Source organism: Phaenicophaeus curvirostris, chromosome 2, assembly GCF_032191515.1.
Source record: "Phaenicophaeus curvirostris isolate KB17595 chromosome 2, BPBGC_Pcur_1.0, whole genome shotgun sequence".
Taxonomy (NCBI): Eukaryota; Metazoa; Chordata; class Aves; order Cuculiformes; family Cuculidae; genus Phaenicophaeus; species Phaenicophaeus curvirostris.
The window spans coordinates 13,621,348-13,647,910 of NC_091393.1; positions in this window are offsets into that span (position 1 = coordinate 13,621,348).

Below are 26,563 nucleotides of genomic sequence, written 5' to 3' on the forward strand. Positions count from 1 at the left end.
TGCAAAAATTAAAGTGGAAGTAAGTTAAAAAAATGTGATTTGCCAAATCTTAATGAGAACACTTTGATTTACAACATCAGGCAAATGATCTAGTAATCACTTGCATATATTACAGTTATAGCACTTGCTGTATTACAGTTTACAGCCAATGTCAGACAAATTGCTTAATGACTTGCTTCTAGGAATATATAAATTTTATTGCATTAATGGAGGATTTTCACCTTCTTGACTTCATGAATAAGCTTATACAGACAAAATTAAATCTCAGTCTGAAGCTAGTTAAATATGTGGTGGGCTGAAATTCACTTACCTCCTGTTATGCCATAGCTAGTGATGTTAAATTCAGAATTAAGATGCATGTCTGTGCAGTTCCTTCACAGATAAGAGTGTTTTCTTTACTTGGATGCTAAAATGTTTCCATAGTATGAGGTAGAAAATTTGTGGCATAAAAGATCTCAAGAAAATAATTGACTCAGTGAATAATTTATTGAATTTACTGAAAATAATGACCTAGATTTAATGTTTCTACATTCAGAACACGGAAAATGAGTTAAATTGGTATGTTGAGTTAGCCTAGAGTGAGACTGTTGCAGCATAATTAATTTACAAGTGTGAGTTGTTAATCCAGGAAAGCCATTTAGCTATGAAACGCTCTGCTTGGGTTATGCTGATATTTTCTTCACACTAAGCTGATGACCTGTGATCTGATCTTGCCAATCATTAGTGAAGAAGAGTGCTGTGAAAAAAAGAAATCGGGAGTGATTAGCAGGCTTGGGGATAGATAAGAATTACAGTTCTGGATCTTCTGACTCTTTGCATTTTCTCCTTCACTTTTGAACAGGTCTGATGCTGAGTCCCAGCAGCTTGGTGTCTTGATTTAACCACTTCTGTATTAAAATTGCAGAGGCCATTAGAGAGTGTGGTGCACTGAAGTTTAAAGTACCTTAATTGAGTGCTAGCCTGCTACTCATGAGAATGGCTGCTAGACCTGTTGATGCTTTTGACAAATAAGCATCCAATAGCAGAGAAAGTTTTGAGTGGAAATTCTTATTGAATATGCAGCCAGGAAAACAATAGCTGGAGTTGGACAACAGGACAGTTGGGTAATACAGAAAGAATATGAAATAAAAATGATGCAGGGGTGAATGTAGTTTTTTATTCAACATGTAGCCTTCCTTCAGTGGATGTCAAATAACCAATCTGATAATGATGTCAGGCTTTCCTGAAGTAGCAGAATATATTGGACAGAGTACAAAGCTTCCAGACTAGAGATGTACTGTACCTGCCTGCCTATGGGAATTAGTGAATTAATTCCTTGTTTTGCTTTGCTTGCATGCACAGCTTCTGCTTTACCTGTTAAGGTGCCTTAATCAACATGATGTTCAGGAAGTCTGAGTGGCCTGCCCAAACCACGCATATGCTGACCATCAAATACATGTCTTTTCACTTGACACTCAATCTATACTAGATTGCACATTGCAGATTATGTCTTTATGCTTACTTTGCTACATCTGAAAAATCTTGAAATGGATAATGGTCAATAAAACAGAAACAAACTTTCAGCAGAAGCTCCATGCTCTTAGCCTTGTTTTTATTTAAAATGGATCCAACTTGGCTGTATGAAAGGAACCCTTATGTCAATTTTGCTCTGCAAGAAGTGTACCAAAATATATCAAAGATAAAATTAGCAGGAAAAATATGAACTTATAGAAAATTAAGATAACACTTCCCCGATAAAATAAAGACACCATTCTCTTTCATGCCACTGTATTTGGATGTGATTTCTAATTTATATGCAGTACCTGCACACACTAGATCTTTTCCACGCTTCACAAGCAACTTAAAAATCCTGTAGGAAAATGCACTTTTCTTGGTAATTTATGCAAAACTTCAAATACTAATGACCGAAATTAATTTGAATACTGTAGTTTTGTGACTCTATGCACTTAGCAGTACTACCTTAAATTCTATCTACAGACAGGAGGGTTGAAATTGATTTAAGGTAATATATTCCTCATTCATCAAACTTCTTACTGATTGGTCCAAGACAGATAATTGTTCATACTCTTGGTGTTTTTTGAGTTTCCCAGACGACTTGACATTGGCCTCTCCTGGTTAATTTGTTGTGGCCTGTAGAAAGAGAGAATAATGGATTGTACAATGCAATTAGATGCTTCACTTCATTCTTCCTCAAGAACCACAGGAAGAGGCTAAAAAATGATAGGGAATTAAAATGGTTCTGAGCAATTGGCTATCACCTCTTTATCCAAACACGGATGGCCAAGGGAAAGAAAGGTGCTTGCTGATTTGGATGGATAGACAGAAGTCTTGTGGCTTATTATTGAACTCACTGTTTGTTAACAATGTCGTTTTGTAAAGAAAGTGAGTCCAAGTCAGTACACCGGATACACTATAAACAAGTAAGATCTGATGTCCTCATTTAACTGCTTGGGGAAAAAAAGCAAGCCGTTTAATTCAAGGAAGCAAATCTGAAACTATATAATTCAAAATGTATAAATCGTCTTGAAAAACTTTGCAAGAGGCCTTTAAAACTGTATCCTGATGTCTGAAGTTTCTTGAAAAAAACAAAGCTCAGCAATGGTTACTGCAAGAAGTTGGAATGCAAACAAATTTTCTGCTGAAAATACTGCCAGTATTACGCCCTGGCTCTGTGGACTTCACGCACCAGTCTCTTCTGCCTCACCAGTGTACACAACGCACATATTAACGCTTTTTTTATTCTTCCCTAAAGAAATGTCTCTCAAGGAGCTTAAAACATCAAAATAAGAAAAGAAAATGAAAACAAAAAAAAACCCCCGTGACATTATTTTAACTTATATTTCAATTAGATCTTAATTGTGTTGTGATATAATATCAAAAGTACAAAGGGTACTTGGCATTGAATTTATAGGCATTTAGTGTCACTTTAGACACCCTGGAGTATCTGAGACACCTGGGCATGCTATACCAGGTAATATAAGACCTATGGGAGCCTTTTGTCCTTATGGAGCAAGGAGATAGGAAGGATGACTTAGGATGTTTAAAATTATGGTAAATATAATCTTTGTTAGCAAATCTCCCACCTTGTGTCAAGGATTACCTTTGAAAGGCAACGAATTAAACTCCTCAGTATGCATTTCATGTCTGATTTCTACCATATATCGCTGCTAAGTAACATTCCTTATATAGATTATTAAAACAGTGGAAACAGAAGTATCAAATTTTCTTTTCTTTTTCAGAATTGGCAGGGAGGTACCTTATCTTCAGAAATTCTGCACAGGGATATTGGATACTTAATCGTCTTTAATGACAATTCTACGTGTTAAATAGAGGTACTGAGGGACTGACTATATAAGTAAAGGTAATTTTCATCTTAGCTGGACATCATGCATGTCCACGGTGATGTGACAGACAAAATGAAAACACTAGGGAGGATCCAGCTGGGACCTCTCAACAGCCATGCCAGTCATGTGGAGACTGTAACTTTCTTATTCTTTCAGGGCAAAGCTAAAGTAAATCAGGAGAAGGAAAAAGTAACATTGGTGATATCATATACACTTGGAATACAAATTAAGGGAGCTGTCTCATATTAAGCGTGTCCTTTCCTTAAAATGACATCATGAGTATGTCTGAGATAGGATACAGGAAAGAGCACCTTACAGTATATGGGCACCATGATCTAGTGGGATGTCCCTGCCCATGGCAGGGGGCTTGGAACTAGATGATCTTTAAGGTCCCTTCCAACCCTAACTGTTCTATGATGCTGTGATATTTTTGACAATGTCAGCATTTCAAAGGCCATTTCAATCTAGTGCAGGTGTTTCTCTGTGTTCTGTCAATACATCTGCATCAACTATGCAACAAACAATTTGTTAAAAGAAAACTTATTCTCTTACGACAGCTGATCATGATGAAGATACATTAAATTCATATACAAGCTAAGAGGTAAAGATCCAAACTTAGACAGGATTATCAAAACCAAGAGATAATAGTAAATTGCTCTCTAATTGCTACCTAATTGCTCTCTATAACTACCTGAAAGGAGGTTGTAGAGAGGAGGGTGCTGGCCTCTTCTCCCAAGTGACAGGGGACAGGACAAGAGGGAATGGCCTCAAGCTCTGCCAGGGGAGATTTAGGCTGGACATTAGGAAAAAATTTTTCACAGAAAGGGTCATTGGGCACTGGCAGAGGCTGCCCAGGGAGGTGGTTGAGTCACCTTCCCTGGAGGTGTTTAAGGGACGGGTGGATGAGGTGCTAAGGGACATGGTTTAGTGTTTGATAGGAATGGTTGGACTCGATGATCCGGTGGGTGTCTTCCAAGCTGGTGATTCTATGATTCTATGATTAAAAATTAGCAACTGAATAGATTTCCTCTGACTGGAGTGCAAGTGAGGCACAGCGTAAGTTGACAGGCAACTGATTTTTGAACTTGATACCTTGTTGCTCTATTCAGTCACCCAAGCAAAGGAAGTGTTGAGACCTGTTTTCTCACTTTCTGGTTTGACTAGTAACTGCTGCTAACTTTCTGAATCAGATGTTCATATTGAGGTGAATAGATCATTGCCATCACCCGGGACTCGAGGCAAGGAGCAGCAAACACTGTTAAGTGGAGGCCTAGGCTTTGTTGCCATAGGCAACTTAAGCCATAACACTGCTTGCTGCATAAAATTGTCAAACTCAATAGAAATTAGGCACACACAGTACTACCTGAATTCAAGGGTTTTTTTTTTTAAAAAGAGTCTTCTAGAGCCTTCTAAGGACCAACTTCTGGCAGCACCTGGAGGACCAAGATGTATTTTGGATAAGATGTGAAGAAACTAGAAGTAGTATGAGAGAATCAACAAACTGGAAACTAAAATAATACGATAACAGCCATTTTTATTAACCATTTGATAGACTGTACATGTCTTCAGTGTGAAGATCAATGTTCTGGTTGGAGAATCTGGCCATCCCAGAGACTTCCCAGATGGTTCAATATTTGACAATAGTCAGTAGAAACTGTTCCTTCAGGCATTGTAAATGATTGTATAGGGTAATCTTATGTACATGGTTAAGATAATTATGGAATGTTTTTTATTTAGCTTAAGATACTCAGTAATGATGGATCACACATATGCTGAGTGGTCACTCAGGATCGTGACTCCACTGGTTGTAGGAATTGAACAGAGCAGTAGTTTGAGGAGCTGATCCAGCTTGATCAGCTTGATCCGCTTGATCCAGCTGAAGGTTGATCCAGGTGGAAAGGATCCTTGCAACAGAGACTGTCATTACCACCCAGCCTACAAACGGCCTGCTTGTTTGTGAAATTTGTTTTTCTCGCCTAGTTTCCCTGTGCCAGAGTTTTTTCAACATGAGTGTCTGTGCCACCCTGTGCTTCTTCTCTAACAGCAAGACAAAGTCAGTCTAAGCCTAGACTGTGTTTTATATCATCTAGATGTGAACACACTAGCTCAGGCACTGGAGAAGTACAGTTGTGTTAATAAGAGTGCTTTCCCTGGACTAGCAGTACTCCTCAGACATACAAACAGACCTAGGGGAGTACCATGTTGACACAATTAAAGCAATTCTAGCAACCTGCACTGGCTGCTTAGAGGTAGTCTGAGAGTTATTTTTAATACAGATATTCTCTCTGAGATACTAGAAAAGATAGGCTACATTTTCTTCCTTTGCAGGTATATTTTCTGTTCTTTTGTGTGTAGATTTTTATTGCTTTGGCTTCAAAGAAAAGGGGCAGGACTACAAAAGCAGAAGATGACAGCAGCTTTAGTCTAGCTAAATTAGCTTTATTCCCTTTTTTTCCATAAAAGGGCAATTATCTTCCTAATGCTACCTAAAAGCCACCAAATGGTTTCTCTGGATAAACCTTTCTTTGTATAAAGACATAAAGGCAGATGGAATTAGCAGTACTGGTGAAATGAAAGCCTTACTTTTCAAATATTTTGATGGATATGTTTCCTCTTATTCTGTATCTTGATCTACATGTTACTCCTGCTAGCATCTTGCCAAAGGAAGTAGCAGGAGAATATCTCAGTGTTTACAGTCAGGAACCTTGGTTAATTTAGTGCAATGACAGGCTCACATAAGGACAATTTATTCTTTAGAGCCATCTTTTTCCACCAAAGTTAAGACTGTTGTGAGCCATGATAGGGGTTGGTTTTAATGACCACTGTGAATATCTTTCTGTGATGCTATTGTTGATGTCAGCCCTGTGTTTAGCTATCATATAAATATGTAATGAGTGAGAAGAGACAATCTTATTTTACACTTCTTGTAGTATAAAACATGATGAAACCCTAAGCTCAGCTAGAACGTCCAGATACTATTGTAAAATCCATTTAAAAATATGGATGATAAAATTACAGTAGTAACCAAGTCAAGTTAACATACCATACTATAGGAAATCTTAGATCCCTGCCTTTGTTGCAGCATCTGTTTTCTGTTATGCTACCTACCTTATGCTATTTATCAAAATCCCCTTTTTAACAAAGGGGGAAAAAGATCCACCGTACAACTATATTCTAAGTCCTTTCCAGTTACACTCCATGCTTTCTCATGTGAGAAAGTAATTCTTGGTTTGGATTTATGCAAGAGGAACAAAACAGCCTGACCAGTTCTTATCTCTAGGCCAAGGGTTTGTTAGGCCAGAGCCCCTACTCTGTCTTTCCGACTAAACAAAGAGCATGAAACAGAAAAGAATGTCAAAAGGGACTCTGGCTTATGGGAGAAAAAGCAGTTTTGCTATCAGGCAACAAAATTACTCCATCCAGTTGGAAAGATGTGATCCAAAAGGAGAATTAGAATTGAGGTGAAAGGTAGTGAAAGGTAAGTTCCTTGCCCTCGAGGAGCTGGTCTATAAGGAAAAACCTAACAGTGGTGGATCTTTTCCTATGAAGTTTAGCCTTAGGCAGTCTTTCTGTAAAAGTCCCGAACAGTTTCCCTGAAAAAAGACAGCACAAACCAGAAGCAGCCAACAGGTTCATGAATCAGAAGCTTTATACTGAGATAAGTTTCACTCAGAGAAGGTGGGTGGCGAGGATCTCCATTTATCTATGGCTCTGAGGACCCTCTAGGTTCTTGTAAGACCATGATGGGTACACAGAGAGAGAGAGGGTGGTGTGGAGCTCCCTTTGTCCAGGGTTTCAAGGACTTTCCAGGTGTCTGTAGTACCATGGTAGGGTACATACTGGGGCTGTGTGTGTTTCTGTATCCTTAGGTCCATGTCCTTCCAGAAAGTTGCAAAATTCTCCACCTGAGTGGCAGAAGCAAGAGAGGACAGGAGCATGTCTGGTCACATCTGGGTCCAGGCATCCAGCTGTAATATGATAAGGAACAAAGGAGGAGCTGCCACCCCTAATTGCCATGGGTAGCAGCCTCTGCTCTCCCCTCCCTGCCCCTGTTGCAGCCCTTTTTATCTGATATCATCTACCCCCACTGTGCCATGGCCACCGTCAGGTTCCTACCCGCAGTGACAGAGCCATGACACAAGAGCTGTTGCCTGGAGTTAGTGCTGCATCACTGTGATGTGGCTATTATCTTCCACTATTCAAGTGAGAAGGAAAAAATGATGAATAATAATTCTAATAAAACCTGAACAACTGGTAATACTGAGGAGGGAAGTTAAGTAGCTGTAGCAGCTACTAAAGGACAGCAGCTTAGCGAAGGTTCAAAGAAAATTAAAAGCTGCAGGTTCTACCTACTGCCCAGTTTTAAAGATCTGTGTGATACTTGCTGCTGAGATATGTAGATTTGAAGGCTGAATGCGAAGAAAGATGCTTGTCGAGTTGACTGGAGGTAATGATATTTCACATCTTTTGAATTAAAGGCTTATGCAATGCCAAACCTTGCATCCATGATTGGCTGACAGGGCTGATGAGGTTTCACTGTACAATATCATTTCTTTCCCAGAAATGAATGGAAGATTTTGCCCAAGACTCTCATGTGCTACATACTTCAGTTGGACACTAGAATGAAATAGATGAAGTAGCTTCCATCGTCTTGCTTCACTACAGGCTGTTACAACCTTCTTAACTGACAAGATAAGAGGCAATTATCACAAACTGAAACACAGGTGATTTCATCTAAACTTCAGAAACACTTTTTCTCTGTAATGGTGACTGAGCACTGGTACAGGTGGCCTAGGAAGGTTGTGGAGTCTCCATCCTTGGAAATATTTAAAGGCCATCTGGACAAGATCCTGGGCAACCTGCTTTAAGTGACCTTGCTTGAGCAGGGAGCTGGACCAGATGACTTCCAGTGTTTCCTTCTGACCTTAACTATTCAGTGATTCTGTGATATTTGGTTCATGAAAGCAAATTTTTTCCCCATATGTAATTTCTCGTTAATTGTTTTAGTTTGGTGATTGTTAAAGTAAACATAGAAGCAAGAAAAACTCATTATGTGCAGAAGAGAGATGGCCTTTAAATAATCAAGCATAGCTACAAATGATAATAAATTTCTTCCAATGAATATTGCAGATCCCTTAAATTCTTCAGCTGCTGTGTGTGTCAACTTTACCTACTGTTGGCGTTCAGAGACAGGCGAGCAGGAAAGTGGCTGGAAATTACAGGATCCTGTTGGTTAGAGATATGGCAGAGGAGTACTTAAAATATGCCCCAGGACTTCCCCCCAGGGCGCAGAAGATTGCTAGTTGGCTTCTGTTCTCATCCCTGTTGTGTTTAACATTGACCTGAGAGGAGACACTGGGTAGCCAGGACATCCCAGCTTTCTATTTCATCATTATTTTAATTTCTTGGCTTCTAGGATGCCTTGTCCAGTGGTGTCCAAACAATTGCTGGGTTTCAGGAAGTTCCAGGTATTTTGCCTATCAGCTGCACTGTACTCTGTACACTCTACACCAGACAAGGCGAAAAATGCATTGAGAAAATCACTTACTGGTGTTGGCTACCACATAATTGTTTCATGGAAGATCCAGGGAGCTCATGTGATTGGGTGATGAAGTGTGGTGCTTCACCTCCAATAGCTGTGATGAACTTGTGATGATTACTGTCTCCTCAGCCCACGGTCGGAGGCAGCATACAATAATCTGGTACTTTATCTCCCAGAAAGTATCACATGCTCTCGTTTTCTGGCTTAGTGTTTGGGGTTTTTTTTTTGTGTGTGACTTTTTGTTTGTTTGGTTGGTTGTTTTTTTTTGTCTGGATGGCACAATTAAAACAGCAAGCACAAATAAAAAAGAGAAAGCAAGCACCATCCAAGGCAGTATTCCCTTTCCTTAGCTGTCCCAGTTGCTTAACATGTTAACTTTATCTGCTGCTGGCACAGGCAAACAGTCTCTGGAAATGTGGTTACTGTTCAGGAAGCATGGGTTGTATAAAAATAGTCACTGTAGTAATAAGGTATGTCAGATGTCTTAGAGGAAAGAGAGACCTATATGTGCTACCCAGAGAAACCTAGGGTCCTACACAGTTGATCCCTGCAGAACTGTATTAATTTGAGAGAATTTTAAAACTCAGTTATCAGTGTACCAAAAAAAGAGAGAAATAATAATGTCTATGGAAGAGCAAAGGTGGGACAGGGTATAAACAAGAAAAAAAGAAAACAGAAACCACATAAACCTACTGAATAAACTACTGGTCTGTTTTGTTTCTTTTGGCTTTAATTGGTTTCTCATTTTCCTCCCCATTTATGGATGATTTGGCTCTTGGGGCAGTTTGAGAGGACTAGCATGGTGATGTTACCAAAGGCTGTGACCTCCTCCAGTCCTCCCTCCTTCCCTTCTTTTCAGAAACTGGTATTCTTTCAAAAGGAAGCAGGAGAGAAATGGGCCTGTCAAGTTTTAATGATGCAGAAAACAATGAGGAAAACATGTTTTAATGGGATAGTCTTTGTATTTTACACAGGAAATACAAAAAGGCAAAAGGGATTTAAAAGATCACCTTTAAGGCATCAAATTCTAAGGTTTCAATAAACAAGTACACTGCTCAGTGAAAAACAAGCTCTTTGATTATTTTTTTAGCCCCTAGAGAAGTAGCAGTAAAATCATGAGCACCATTATAAGATGTGAGTAAGAAGCAGCACCCAAGGAAATGAAAAAAATATTAAAATTGTTATTATCTATGCTTACAATGGAAGTATTGCATAGTAGATAAGAACACTGGAAGGATGCTTTTTTCCTATCTTGCATTATATCTTTCTGAACAAAACCCCTGTGTAGACAACACAAGCTTGTTCTAATAACAAAAATGTTGCCTGAAATGAAATTCTTGACATACCAATCATTCTCAGTAGCAAAGCCATTTTTCATATAAAACAGATTTTGGAGTAGACTTTAATGAATGTCTCAAACCAATTTATCTAGCTTATTTTCTTAAGAATAGGAGTATTTAAATAAATTTAACAGAAAACCTACCACAGAGACACCACAAATGTTCCTTGCCAAATCTGAGTATGTATTTTTAAAGGATAAAAGGGTGCACACATTCTTCAAAACTACTTGAACATACTTATTCTCAGCTAAAACGGATGATGGTTTTGATTAAAATTAATTGTCCGCTGTGAAAACTCCTCCCATTGCACCACAACCAAGGAGAGACATTGCAAAGTACACATGCTTCAGACTAAATGCTATGAAAGGAGCAACTTTTTTCTGCTATAGTTACATCTTTTCTCTCCCTCTGAAGGAACTCTATAAACTAATATAACATAGTTGGATAGCTCCTTATATAATCTGTTATCTCAGTCTGTGAATTCATTTGCCGCTACAGCTTCATGGAATATTTAGAGAAATAACTTCAGGAATGGATATAGTAAAGTCTGCAGTGGTCTTCATTGTAGCATTGCTAAAAGTGAGTTTGCTGCATGTTCTGTGGTACATCCCCGGGGTATTGCTTTGCAAACGCATAGTCTGCTTATCTGTATTGTAGTTAAAGCAAACCTTGCAACACAGCAGTGGACAGCAAGCGTAAAAGACCCTTTCTTAGGACAAAAAGATCATCAGTAGACAGTGACTGAGTTTCCACTTCTGTAAATACTATTTTAGGTGCACACATGCACGTATGCACAAGTGTGTACATACATGCATATGCTCACATGTATTTATTCGTTGGTCAAGAGCTCTGTTACTCACTCCACCCCAAAACGGTCCATTCTGTGTTACGAGAAATGTAGTTAGCAGTGCTTTTTCCATACTATTTTCTGAAAGACAGAATAACCCCTGAATACATTAAAATAATGATCTTTACATGGATGAACAAAATTCCAGATTATACCTCAGCTAGCTCCTAAAAATTTGCAAGAAATCTTAACCTATATACTAATTAGTCCAGAACAAACAAGCATTAGAGAGTGATCATTAGGTTCAGCTTCATTTTCTGTCAGTGGTTGCTCCATGAAACATTTGAAAACAGGAAAAGGAGAATAGAAAATTGAAATGGAAGGCTTTTTGACTCTTCAGCTACCTGAGTGGTTTTCAGACAGATGGAAGTGAATTCCATTAATCTCGTATTAAAAAGGAAATCGTGTTCCTTTAAAAAAGAAGAATTTTAGCTTGTGAGCTATAGCTTTGTTGGACTGTGTATCTCAGACAAAGGAATGCCTCCACGTTGTCTTTCTCAACACTTAGCATTCCTAAGCAGAGTGAGAAATCTGCAGAGATGTAAAGAAAATTGCCCTATGACTGAGGCTTGTACAGGGCACCTGGGGACAGCCCTGACAGGCAGTGTAATGCACGCAATGATAGCTGCAAATTCTCCTGACTCCACAGCATTCAGATGGCTGTACTAGACTTATAAAACAACAGTTAACACAATCTTTCCCTAGCCTGTGTTAAATGATAAAAGCACTATTAAGGCAAAGTATTGGGCCTTTTAAATGCAGGGAATCTATCCCAGATATAATGATCAAACCAGCCTGACTAGTAGATTGAGGGCAAATAGGAAAGAAGGTGTAAAAGGGTGGCAGGAGAAGCAGAGTTTTCTATAGTAGAGATTAAAAAAAAAAAAAAAAGGGAACCTAAAATTCATAAGCAATTTAAAAGGGGAAATTGCTTTGTATCAAATTGCATTTACACTTTATGTTGGAAAATAAAACAGGTCCCTGAAACACAACAGTTGGCCGTAGCAGCAAGTTCTTCCTGAGCTGAGGAGAAAAGCCAGATGTCTTATAGACAGGCAAGCAGCTGCTTTCCAGCCATTTAATTGCTATATTATGTCCAAAATCTAGCTCAAATGTACCACACAGCTATGATTTATTTGTATCACATGGCTCTTACTTGCAGGTTGGAATCTGACTTTTAAGTTATTGTTACAAATTTGTGATCAAGTCTCTTTCACTTGACCTATTTTATACTCCATCTGTCCTCCTAAACCAGAAAACACAATAATTACATTTCTCTATTTAACAAAAAGTGTAACGTAAGTTCTTATTCATCTTCATCTACAGGACAAAAATAATCAGACCTCCCTTAATAAAAGAAATTGTTATTGTAACTTTCATCATCACTGGAATAACAACATATTACTTTTTACTGGTTTTGGCTATTTGCAACCTGTCTCAAAAATGTAAGAACATCTTAGTGTATTTTTTTCCCTTGAGCGAGTTAATTCAGTCCCATGCAGAGCATACAATTATTAATTATCCTTCTAGTTGGAGATATGCACAGAAACACACAGGGGGGAAAGAGCAGAAGGAAGATTCCAGCCTGTGGCACAAACCTTTATTTTAACATTATGCAGCAGGTCCATTACAAGGACTTCACATCAGAGTGATCAGCCTGGCAAGTCGCAGATTCCTGGAGGTCAGGAAAGTTTTGGTGCATCCGCTGCTTCTAAGGACCTGCTGAAACAACACGTAGACATTTAGAGTTGTGACAAAGTGATAGAGTTCCTCAATGACTTTCATGTAGTGACTGGATACTTCTAATTCCCCTTCTACAAACAGAATATCAAAACAAAGAAGAAAAGGGTATTACATCACCTGTTTCCTTTAGAAACAGTGATTTATAAATGTCTTTTAGATATACTGACAACAAAATCTGACATTAACTTAAATTTCAGGGCCACATGACAATTCATGATAACACTCTATTTCATCTCCCCACTAATCCATAAATTCTGATTAATTTAACATCCTAACCTCTTATGCAGCTTCCAAATGCTTCCAGATCTAATATGATAATAAGACAAATGTAAAAGTGTAGTTTGCCAAAGAATGTATTTCTCATTTTTCTATCAAATATACATTTATTCCCAAAGACATTACATCAGCTAGAGGACTTGAAATGAGGATTTAAAGTGATTTATTAATGTAAAATCCATTTATAAGGCTATAGGTCCTCAGTATTAGAACCCAGATCCATTTCTGCTGTAGGCTTTAGCACTGACTTATAAGGTCAGGGATGGATAAAGTAATGCATTATACAGTGAATTGGTCACATACAGGAAGTATGTTCTATCTTTATGACACTTCCATATTTCCCCTTCAGAGACTGACTTGTTTAGCTGCACCACAACTAAACCACGTTTTTTTGAGAGAAGGAAAGGAAATCCAAAATAATTCTAATGTAATTCATAAATACCTTTAAGATTTTCCTGAAAAGATTGACAGCAGTACTGTGAAAACTTATCTCACATCTGCTACTGACATATAGATGGGAAATGGCAGTACCAGAATCCTTCAAAACCTCTCATATTTTTTAAGTGTGTGTACATGGTGAAAGGCTTTTCTGGGGTTTGGAGCAGTCTGGCCCAGTGACAGCTCCGTTATCTGCTACTGAATTGCTCTTTGACACTGCCAGTCCTTCCACCCTCTACCTTAAAATAACATTCAGCCATGGTGGTTTGCTGGGGGCTGAAATACCTAGGAATAGTTTTTGAGGCAGGAAATGGTTACCAAAACTACCTGAAGGGAAGTTCTGGATAACGAATATAGCTGTGGTGGGTGAGGGTGGTCAACTGCTGAAGAACAAGTCTTAGAGATAAAAAAAATCAAACTTCCTATGAAGTGGTTCTTTAGAACCTAAGTGGTTCTAAAAATTAAACTATACACATTTTACAAAATGTTGTGTGCTTTTCAGAAAATCTGTATCCAATTCTAAAGCCCTCTGTGTCACACACACCAGTGTTGTTGCTACTCCAGTCCAGTCACAGGATGCTACCACTCCCAGGCAGGAATAAGTTACTGCGTAAATATAGGATGGCATATCTATCATTGAGTTCCCAGTTTTAAAGTAAAATGTTCAGGAATTTATTAGCTAAATGCAAAGATCGCTCATGAGGATACTTACAGTCTGAGGTGTCACAGGATTCACCAATGCCTAATATCAAGGGACAGTTGGAGGCTGGGTCAAACCAGGCCAGGCAGGGGGGCTAGGGAGCTAGAAACTGATTTCTTTTCCTCCAGGATTATCATCACAATGCAGGGTAGCAACTGTTTTTTTAAGCTTCATAGGCTACCAGCTCCTGACAATCTCATGATCTTCAGTAAACTCTTCACTTCTTTCTGAAAAAATCCCAGCTTCACAAGCACTTTTATGCCTGTGTGTGAGTAGATGGTCATTGTCTATATTTAGAGCTACACACTTCATCTTATTTATTTACGGCCTGGTTTGTCTCATATCTTTTCTCTAAATTATCGTGAGTATTTTGAGATTTAATCCTCCACCTGCATTTCCTCCTAACCAAATATCAGTTGCAAATTTAATAAACACACTCACTTTTCCATTAGCAAAATCATTGACGATATATCAACTAATTCCAGAACAGGGACAGCTCCCTGAAAAAAAAAACCCACTCAGTATATTGCTGTAGTTTGACTTCTTTTCCATGTAACATTTTGTCTAGACCATATGTTCCTAGCTTATTTAAGAGAGTGTTGTAGTAGACCATGTCTGGATATTCAGTAAAACCGAGATGTGACATGAACTAATTTTCTGCACCCACATGAAGTGTTACCCCATGACAGAAGGAAATTATTTTGACTTTACAAGTTTTTATTGACCAGTCTTTTCTCTTTATGTATTGTTTTTTAAATGTTCATAACTAATGTGTTATCTATTTTTCCCACAGTTTCTACAGGAATTGAAATTAACTGCCTGACTTGTAATTTTAACTCCTATCTTCTATTTATTTTTAAAGATAGGCACTCTTTCTACCCTCTTATGGACTTTGGGAATGTCTTTGGGGACTAGCTGATGAAAAAATATTTAATTTCCTTGCATTACTTTAAATGTCTTCCTTCTGTTTTCAAGGTAATTCTTGCCTTTTTTGTCATGGGTGCCAGTTTTGTGATACTATCTGGTTGCAACTGACCTTTTAAGTGAAACAAAAAGGGAACTAAACCTACCAGCTTTCCAGGCACTGTTTGCTAGTAGCCTTCTCTCTGCAGAGAAGGGGACCAGGCCTTTCCTTAGCTTCCTGTACCTGTTAGAGCACTAACATGCTGAGAAGGAAAGGTCACCTGTGCATCATATGCTTTCATTCTCTGAATATGACATTCTTGTTTTGGCCTCAAATGTTCATCCATTCATCTTTGCTAAAAGTCTTTTCAATGGTGAGTGATCTACAGCTCCTACCCTTCCTCCGCACTGTCATAACTTGTAATTTTGCATAGTTTTTTCGCATAGTTTTGCATAAACTTGCATTTAAGATAGTTCCTTTAAAGAACTGCCTACTATGCTTAACTTTCTCTGAGAATTGTCTCCCACAGATCTCACTAACTTGTTCTCTGAATTTCTGTAATCTGCTCTGCTAAAGCACATTGCAGCTCTTCCTGTTTGTCATGAATTCTGCTGCTTCATGTTCGCTCATGAAATGCCTGAGTTCTTTTTAACTGTTACTTCTTCCTTCAGACTTTACCAAATTATGAGGATCAAATCTGAAAATGTAATCTGTCTTTGCTTCTTCCAAACTCTATGCCAAAAAATTTCCACTAAATCTTTTCAAAAGTTAACCAGACTGCCAGAGAGCAACTGTATTCCTTCCCCAGTATGGAAATTTTTGTAATCAAAGTATAATGATGGCACTGAGTACTGGGGTTTGGAAAATCCTGCTCACAGGAGACTCATGACATGATTTCATAGAATCATAGAACAACCAGATTGGAAGACACCCACCGGATCATTGAGTCCAACCATTCCTATCAAACACTAAACCATGCCCCTTAGCACCTCGTCCACCCATCCCTTAAACACCTCCAGGGAAGGTGACTCAACCACCTCCCTGGGCAGCCTCTGCCAGTGCCCAGTGACCCTTTCTGTGAAAAATTTTTTCCTAATGTCCAGCCTAAATCTCCCCTGGCAGAGCTTGAGGCCATTCCCTCTTGTCCTGTCCCCTGTCACTTGGGAGAAGAGGCCATCACCCTCCTCTCTACAACCTCCTTTCAGGTAGTTATAGAGAGCAATGAGGTCTCCCCTCAGCCTCCTCTTCTCCAGGCTATACAACCCCAGTTCTCTCAGCCGCTCCTCATAAGGCCTGCTCTCCAGCCCCTTCACCAGCTTTGTTGCTCTTCTCTGGACTCGTTCCAGAGCCTCAACATCCTTCTTGTGGGGAAGGGCCCAGAACTGAACACAGGATTTGAGGAGCGGTCTCACCAGTGCCGAGTACAGAGGGAGGATAACCTCCCTGGACCTGCTGGTTACACCATTTCTGATCCAAGCCAAGATGCCATTGGCCTTCTTGGCCACCTGGGCACACTGCTGGCTCATATTCAGTCGCTGTCAACCAACACCCCCAGGTCCTTCTCCTCCAGGCAGCTTTCTAGACAGATTTCTCCCGGTCTGTAGCACTGCACAAGGTTGTTGTGCCCCAAGTACAGGACCCGGCATTTGGCCTTGTTAAACCTCATGCCATTGGACTCTGCCCAGCGGTCCAGCCTGTTCAGATCCCTTTGCAGAGCCTCCCGACCCTCCAGCAGATCGACAGTTCCACCCAGCTTAGTGTCGTCCGCAAACTTGCTAAGGGTGCACTCGATGCCTTCATCCAGGTCATTGATGAAGACATTGAACAGGGCTGGACCCAGCACTGAGCCCTGGGGAACCCCACTTGTCACTGGTTTCCAGCTGGGTTTCACACCATTTCCCACCACTCTCTGGGCCCGGCCAGCCAACCAGTTTTCCACCCAGGAGAGTGTGCGCCTGTCCAGGCCAGAGGCTGACAGTTTCCCAAGCAGAATGCTGGGAGAAACTGTGTCAAAGGCTTTACTGAAGTCCAGGAAGATCCATCCACAGCCTTTCCCTCATCCAGCAGCTGAGTCACTTTGTCATAGAAGGCGATCAGGTTAGTTTGGCAAGACCTGCCTTTTGTGAACCCATGTTGACTGGGCCTGATCACCCGGTTCTCTTGCATGTGCTTCATGATAGCACTCAAGATCACCTGCTCCATGACTTTCCCTGGCACTGAGGTCAGACTGACAGGCCTGTAGTTCCCTGGATCCTCCCTGCGGCCCTTCTTGTAGATGGGCACAACATCAGCCAGCCATTTTCGTTTCCTTCATAAGTGGCTCACTATGGAGTCCCATCAGAACATATTCACCTTTTCTCCTTCAGACATTACTCACGAACTATGAGGTAGCCTATATCTCTCTTTATTTCTCATTTCAGAGTAAGTGACACCTTCCTGTAAGGTAACACCTACATCCTTTTCTCATGTTTACCTGTTCTGAACAATTTATATTGTTTATATTAATGTTCCTGGTAGATTAATCATCCCATCAGTTCTTTGTTAGGTCATACCTTTGAAATGTTTATATTGCTACTTTATCTCACTTGTTCCCCATGCTACTGGTGTTCAGAGGTCCCAGGGACAGAAAATTGAATTTGGTTGTAGAGGACAGACTGAGACTTACAGAGAATAGCAAATGTCTGTCTATAAGAAACACGCAGAAGAGCAAGAATGTCTGGTAGGACTGCCTTGTATTAACATCTGTGGAAGAAACCACCATTCAGCCTCCTGGACAGTCTTTATCCATTTAGACTAAGCAGAACTCACCCTGGCTCTAGCCAGGCTGCAGCACTTGAAGCGGAACCTGTTACAATAAGCTCCACACAAAGATTCAATCCTTATGCATAGTGTTATGCCTGTTCAGATTGTCAGTGGAGACCCAAAACCCTGTATTAAGTTCTCCTCCACCTGAGAATAATGGAACATTTTATTGCAGGAAAAATGTGAAACATCTCTGGAGATAAAACTAACCCTAGATGCCTGAAAGTGTTGGTCCATCTGGTAACTTAAAAAGACCTCTGGTGTTAATTTATCAAATAAATCTCAAAGATTCAAAAAGTATTCATATTGCACAAGAAAGATGAACAGGATGATAACAATACTTGCAGGTTAGCAGTTCACAACTAGTAAAAGCACAATAATGGAAAAGGAGTAGGATTAAAACATGGACAGAAAATCAGGTACAACACTGACTTTTAGATCTCTCATATGTACATGTATGAAAAAGATACAGCAATGACAAGACAACACTTATAAATCAAAAGAGGGTTATAATGGATCATTCCCAGATTCACAGCACTGTCACTTGTGAGCAGAAGGTGACCAACCATTTGGTTTCATTTACTGGCATAATCTGATATAATCTGGGAGTCACTCCAGTGATATCAGGAGAGTGAAGTAGTACAAGAGCACAAAAACATAGTGAGACTGAAATCAGATCCAGACTGTGCAAATCAGACCTACAGATCAGTATCACATTTAGAGCACTTAATGTCACATGATGGTCCTTAGAACTGAGGGGAAAGGAGGTTATTTGCCTTACAAACAAACAGCCTGTGACAGGGATTTCATTTCTCTTCAAGGATTTTTGGAGATGAATCCCCCTGCAAAGCCCAGCCTCCTACAAATGAAAAGGGATTCACCTTCTGTCCTGGAATAATGGAATATCAGCAATCCATATACCAAAAGAAATATATGTCACAAGTGTTTCCAGATACTGGGTTTGCTTACATGTTTTTCAAACTTTACACACTTCCTTAGAAATAACATCATTTTAAATATAGTATGTGGGAAACTGCTACTAATCTCTTCCTCCTAAAGGTAAATTGAAAATTCTTTTCATCCCTAAAGGAATAAAGATGTGTAAACAGAAAAAGTAGCATTGTGCCTTCCAGCGTCAGTTTTACAAATTCTTCAGTGTTTTGGAAAGCAAATCACTGTTCTACACTCTTTGACAAGTCTGATTTTAAAATACATTTTTGAGCATCAGTAATTCTGTGATGTTGATGCTAATTCAATACTTATACCTGGCAAAATGTAAATATAGTCATTTATAAACCAATAATTTTTCATAGCTTGAAATTGCTGCTCATGAATCTTACTGTATTTTTCCAAACAACATACCAGAGACAACCCAAACCCTAAAATACTGGATTGAATTATTTATTTTACAGATAAAATTGAGACATAAATATTGCTAAAATAGCCTCAGAAGATTCAGTTCCCATTTTATTCAGTGGATGTCAGCTATTACATAAAAAATACAGCAAGCAGAAAGATTTCAAATGTCTTGGAAGCAAAATGCATCTTTCCACACTCAAAACATTTGAAGTATCTAATTAGTTATAAAAGGCTTCCTATAAAGCAAGTTTCACTGTGTGCTGTGGCTGCTCGCTGCTATTCATGAGTTACAATGCATCACCTTACAATACCTCACCTTCCTTGCACTCTTTTACTTGTGTTGGACAGCTAGGAGCAAAGCAAACATACCAAACAGGTATGTGCTGCTGACAGTCTCTCAGGAATTTGCTCCCAGCTTGTGGAGGTGGGATTTGCCTCGTGGCCAAGAAGGACAATGGTATGTTGGGGTGCATTAAGAAGATTGTGGCCAGAAGATTGAAGGAGACTATCCTGCCCCCCTACTCTGCTCTAATGGGGCCCCATCTGGAATACTATGTCCAGTTCAGAGCTCACCAGTTCAAGAAAGGCAAGGAACTACTGAAGAGGGCACAGTGAGGGCCGTGAAGATGACCAGGGGACAGGAGCATCTCTCTAATACGGGGAATGGCATAAACACCTGGGTGTCTTTAGCCTGGAGAAGACTGAGAGGGCATCTTATCAATGCTTTTAAATACATAAAGTTGAGGTGTCAAGAGGATGGGGCCAGACTCATTTCAGTGCCCAGTGACAGGCAAGGGGCAATGGGTCCAAATTGAAACACGGGAAATTCTACCTGAATGTGAGGAAAAAAATTCTTCATTGTGACAGAGCACTGGAACAGGCTGTCCATGGAGGTTGTGGAGTTTCCTTATCTGGAGATACTTAAAACCTTCCTGGACACATTCCTGTGCAATCTGGTCTAGGTGAACCTACTTTAGCAGGGGGGTTGGACATGATGATCTCCAGAGGTCTTTTCCAAACCCTAACATTCTGCAGTTCTGCGATTCTGTGAATTTGTTAGCATGCTCCATGGTTTTGACCCAGGCTACTTACAGTTCCTCTCAGACATGATTTTAGGTTTAGTGTCAGCCACTTTCTATGTCCTGTAGACAGTATGGATACTGCCTCTTTGTTCATATGTAAGATAATTCAGACCAGTGGATGTGCTGTGACAGGCGATCTCAGGGACAGAGAGCAGCCCTTGGCCTGTTTAATTTACTACTGGAGATGCTGCCACCTTTTCAGACAGTTCTTACCCTTCCACAAAGCTATCAAAGTTCACCTTTTCCAGGAATTAGTAGAAGGGTATGTAAACCATCTTGTTAGGGCACATCTCTTACTCTATTACAACGTTACTAAGAGGCTTTAGCTCTGCCATGTCTGCTACAATAGAGCTCCAAATCAGCCTCTCTTTGGGAAGGCTGGTGCACTGAACCAGTTAATAACTCTAGATACTCTAAACCATAAGGCCCACACATAGGGTGCTGCTGCCTGCTTCTTTATTATTGAGAAGGTGCAAGGTTGTAGGAAGCTGTCTGATATGATTTACTAGTCCTGAGGAGTAAATAGTTACAAGACACCTGCCTCACTTCTGTGTTCAATGTAAAAATTCATTTTAAAATGAGCAGAATAAAAATCGTAACATACTACTGTAGTACTCATCAAAACCTGCAGCCTCTGTTTTAAACAAAGAAAACAAACTCCATCTTAGGGTGATAAAATGTGCCAAAGCCACTGAGCTCAGAAGTGAATGTAAATTACATAAAACAGAGACTTAAAATTAATTTTTCAAGAAGTTATTACCTGGAGTCAAACTTCTATAATATACAGATCGAGGAGTCACAATTTCAGAGTGATTTTAAGATGCTATAGTTACATTTCATTTATAATATAATTCCAGTTCTTTGTTCATTTCCTGCATGACATACCACACACAAAATCGTTGTGGGATGTATAGATATAATTATGTATCTACCAGTGAATTACACGCAGTTTGACTCACAGAGCTGTTTACCCTGAAAAAGTGACTGCTTTATAAAGGGTGATTTTAAATATTTTTCACAGAATAGTTCTTTTTAAGGGACAGTGAATCTGGTAACTGTTCCCTGGCTTCTTGAATAAGTGTTTTAAAGAGAACTTGTGTCTCACCCATAACAAACCCAGTACTGAAATTCCTGCTATCTCCAGATTCTGCATGAAATTTCAGTTGAGAGTAAATGTACTTCTCTGTGAAATGCACTGATGCTAATTATCCACAGAAGATACTATTCAATTTCTGCTGACACTACCTGTACCTGAAATCCTTGAGGCATCTCTTCCAACTGCTACTTTTTCATTCTGTTTTCTAGAAGTACATATAATTTCTCTTTGCCATAAATATTGTGTACACTGATGTATCCTGTTTTCTGGCAGTGATTTAATATTTCATTAACATCTCCTTTGCTCACTTTTTAGAGCACCATTTTCCTTCATTTGCTGCCAATGTATGTCTTAACTAACCTCTATCACACACTTTTCCCCATAAATAAGGATTTTTGCAGACTGTCCTGCTCTACTGCTCCCTCAGCCCCCAGAAAATTGTCCTTCCAAACAGTTCAATTACACCTTAATCTATAGCTTAACAAATATTTCTTCAAGTATCAGTCTCAGTTAGGCAACTGTTATCCCACCCCTTTCCTTCACTTATTCCTCTCCACCTTCTTGTGCAGCTACACAGTAAAACAGTTCAGCAAATGCATTCACATTTTTCCCTGTTAATTCTAACCCTGCACAGCCCTCAACTTGACTAACTATGCAGCCTCCCAACAGCAAGGCCAGTATAAACCAAAGCGACATGTGAAGAGGGTCTAGTAACCAAGACCCAATGTTTCATGAAAGCTGGCTCTCCTACCAAAAGAAATGCCTGTCAAAGTGCACCCTTCACTACTCATACTTTATTCACATTTCAAAGATTACCATATTGGAATAGTTTAGTATTATTAGGGCATTTCCCTCAAATAAAATCTTGTGAGTTTGATCTCCAATTCATGATCTCTATTGTATAGGAAAAGAAACTCACAGGAAGCAAAGATTTTTTTCCTACGCATTTAGAAATCAAGGACCAGAAAAATGTCTTCTGTTATCAAGTCATGATGGTGGTAAACTCCTTGTGGTGATGGCTGAGTTGCTACACAGCATGAGACACTGCGTTGGAGTTATGGAAGATACGTATGATCTTGGATGAAGACAGAAATACCTTCAAACTTTGTCAGCTGTTTTATAATTTGCCAGATTAATCTGATTTTATTCCATAATGAGACTATCCCTGTGTGGGCATTCACACTGGCAGCTACAGCTCGATTTGATTCTCACTGGACCCCATGATTGTGCTGCCCAAGTTTAAAGCCTTCTTTTGCTGGAAAAGCAAACAGTTGTCAATCCTCAAGTAGAGTACTCTTAAACTTGAGACAACACAGAGAAAGGAAAGATGTACGCATACATGCACAGAGCTCATTGTTTCAGGCAGACTGAAATAGTCATTGACCTCAACAGTAACCTCTGAGGTTTGCAGAGACAAGACTGCGCATACATTTTTGAGTTGCATGCTGAAACCATGGCAGTAAGAGAAGATGAGGCTGGAGTATATGTCGGGGATGCTGTGACGTGACACCTCACCGCTCTGCAGGCCTTGTAAGAGACTACTGAAAGCAAAACTGATGACAGGAATTAAAGACACTAGATTATTGCTTCTGCCTGTTAGGAAACTTTTAGTATTTAAGGCTATGAAAAGGCAAATGAAAAAACAGGACATGTTAGGACTCTAGTACCCTATAAGGTCTGGAGTAAAATTTTCCTCTCCCTATCCCCCATGAATAATTATGATAAGCTGTCCATTTTTGCCAGTGCCTAAAGCCAGCTCTGCAGGCAACTGCGTTGCATAATCCCTTTCATAAACTGATCAAACTCCACTCTAATACCAGTCAGGCTTTTTACCCAGCTTCTCCAAGTGAAAGGTTGTTCATGCATTGCAATGCTCTGACAATTAGGAATGTCAATCAACGTTCACACCTACCTTCGTGTAAAGTTGCTCTTTTCCTTCCCTCATGTCTACCTGTCCTCCTCAGTGTGTTTAGGGACAGAAAGCATATCCTTTCAGCCTTTCTTTTTCTTGGCTGAATAATGTAAATTCTTCTACTCCTGTCCCTTATCCTCCTCATTTACCCAAACATCATAATAAACTGTCTCTGTACCTGCCTTTGTCTCAATTCACATTTCCTGAATGCTGGCAACTAGAGGTGTACAGATCTTGAAGAGGCAGACGGAGTCAGGATTTTGATGAGTTAGGCATTATCTGCTAGCCTGGCTATAACTCAGCAACTTAAACACAGTCACAGAGACAGTCTCTGTGGGAGAGCAGTGAACAGAACAGAGCTTGAAATCTCTCCCCTACTTCCCGTCACCTGTTTCTAAAGCAAATATCACCTCTCTGTAGTTTTTCAAAGCATCCTGGGAGTATAGTGCTCATTTTTTTTTTTTCACGAGAGCTTACAAGAATTTGAACTCTCTTCAGTACAAGTATTTTTGATCCTCACCCCAGCAATGAAAATTATACCTCTTTACCAGTGCACTTGGTCCAGACGAGTTTTTGAAGACTCGGGCAATGCCATGTGGGAAAATCTGCCAGTCTCTTGCTCTAGGTTGGGTTTTAATGAATATTAAATTTAGAAAGAGTTTGGGAAAGAAAAAAAATGTTGAAAGGAAATTAAAGCCAGTAGGATTCTCATCCTTTTTTCTTATCTATTACTCCCTTATTCTTATCTGAACTCACCTCCTTTATGCAACAACAGAAGTCTGGGATGTGATTCTACTGAAGGTGCTTTGACTGCTTGCCACAGCTGTAAGTGGAAGAGGATCATCTTCTATGTTCAGTATTTGGGCAGCTTTGCTAGGTCTCCGCAGTCTGAGCTTTCCACTCAAGCCTTACTGAAACTGCAGAATGAGTGGACATACCCCTTTGCAAGAAAAAGAGCTAACATTCCCGTACAGCAATGACATCATCACAGTTATAATTATCCAATTTAAGTTACAAGGATCAATTTATTGTTAGGAAGGTACAGTCTGGTATTGCATTTCAAGATCAGAGTTTCGTGTCCAGAAGTATCAGAATATAACCACAACTACTTTACTAAAAAAGTGGTCCACTCATTCTGAAGGCATGACTAACATGTAAATTTTGTCCTTTATGTTTAAAAATGAAGCTGCCATTGCATGTATAAACCATGAAATTTCTTGATTTCTTCCCTCTGTATTCTAAAGAAGCTAATCAACATGATAAAGCAATTTAGTTTAGCTAGGTGTACTAGCTAAATGCTTATTTTCCTTTCCCTTTTTCTTTAAATCTATCTTAGTTGACAACTAATTTCTTCTTTTTTATTGAAGTAAATACATCAGATGACATTTCAAAATGTTATAAAGGAAATGAAAATTATTTAAAAAAAATCAGAAGGAAAGCTTGTCAATCAAACAATAAACAACTAAATCTGCCCAGAGACAACAATTTGAAAGAAAAATCTATAAAATAAGATGTGTGGACAAGGCTTCTGGTTTTGGTTGAAAGTCAATCTATAAACTCAGTGGAGCAATTTAAAGAGAAAAATCAAATTAAACTGAAATAAATTCCAAGTATTGTCAGTACCCTTTAAATTAGAAACAGTTTGAGTCACTAATTTTTGGCTTAGATCTATGCTTTACTTTTTTGATACTTTGATTCATATCACAGAATCACAGAATCACAGAATAACCAGGTTGGAAGAGACCCACCGGATCACCGAGTCCAACCGTTCCTACCAAACACTAAACCATATCCCTCAGCACCTCGTCCACCCGTGCCTTAAACACCTCCAGGGAAGGTGACTCAACCACCTCCCTGGGCAGCCTCTGCCAGTGCCCAATGACCCTTTCTGTAAAGAATTTTTTCCTAACGTCTAGCTTAAACCTCCCCTGGCGGAGCTTGAGGCCATTCCCTCTTGTCCTGTCCCCTGTCACTTGGGAGAAGAGGCCAGCACCCTCCTCTCTACAACGTCCTTTCAGGTAGTTGTAGAGAGCAATGAGGTCTCCCCTCAGCCTCCTCTTCTCCAGGCTAAACAACCCCAGCTCTCTCAGCCGCTCCTCATAAGGCCTGTTCTCCAGCCCTTTCACCAGCTTTGTTGCTCTTCTCTGGACTCTCTCCAGAGCCTCAACATCCTTCTTGTGGTGAGGGGCCCAGAACTATTGTAACTATTGTAACTAATATGTAACTATTTTTCCAGTAATTATTTCTCTGCATTCCTACATATACTCTATTATAAACCCCATGGTCAATAATGAATGAAACAAACAATTTTAATTCCAACAGCAGTTGACATCCATGCTCAACCTGGATCACTGGACTGCTATTAAAAAGTAACCCAAGACTGTTTCAATTTCCATCTTGAACAGGGAATTAATCTGAAGCTCATAAATGTCACCTGCCATTCCCAAACCTGCATGGTGTTTAAGAAGTATCAGGAAAAGTCTGTAGTCCCTTTTAACGTGGAAGATCATTGAAAGAATGACTTTAAAAAAATTCCCTCTCCTGATACTTCAATGTAAGCTCAATTCATTAAAATCGCTTCTATGCTGCCAATAAAAACAAGGCCAGGGAGTTAGTTTAAACACTAGATTATTGATTGTCCAGAGACTTGTTCTCCTGTATCATGTTTAAGGTGCGGGTGGATGAGGTATTGAGGGGCATGGTTTAGAGATTGGTGGGAATGGTTGGACTCGATGATCCAGCGGGTCTCTCCCAACCTGGTGATTCTATGATTCTGTGATTCTATGATTCTATCGCAGTTTTGGCCCAGGCTGACTAGCAGCCTCTGGGTCATACTAGGCATAGTTTGGGGACACAAAGGATCAGGGACTCTTTCCAATAGGCACCAGAAGCTGCACTGGGTTTGGCTTTGTCCACCCTACATGGTCTTCCTGTGCTACCCTAGGAGGCTTAGCTCCAGCAAACATCATGCTCACTTCAGTTATGGCTAGGGGCAATACAATACTCAACTTTACTCTGAAGGGCTGCAACAAAATCCTAACATAATTTCATTGACTGCAAGGTTAAAACTAAGTAAAATATAAAACCTCCCTTCTCATCTGAGTTAGTCAGATCTTAGGTCTGGAAAGGCCCAGGAAGAGTCTTGGAGACAAATTTAACACATCTGGCCTATATAATC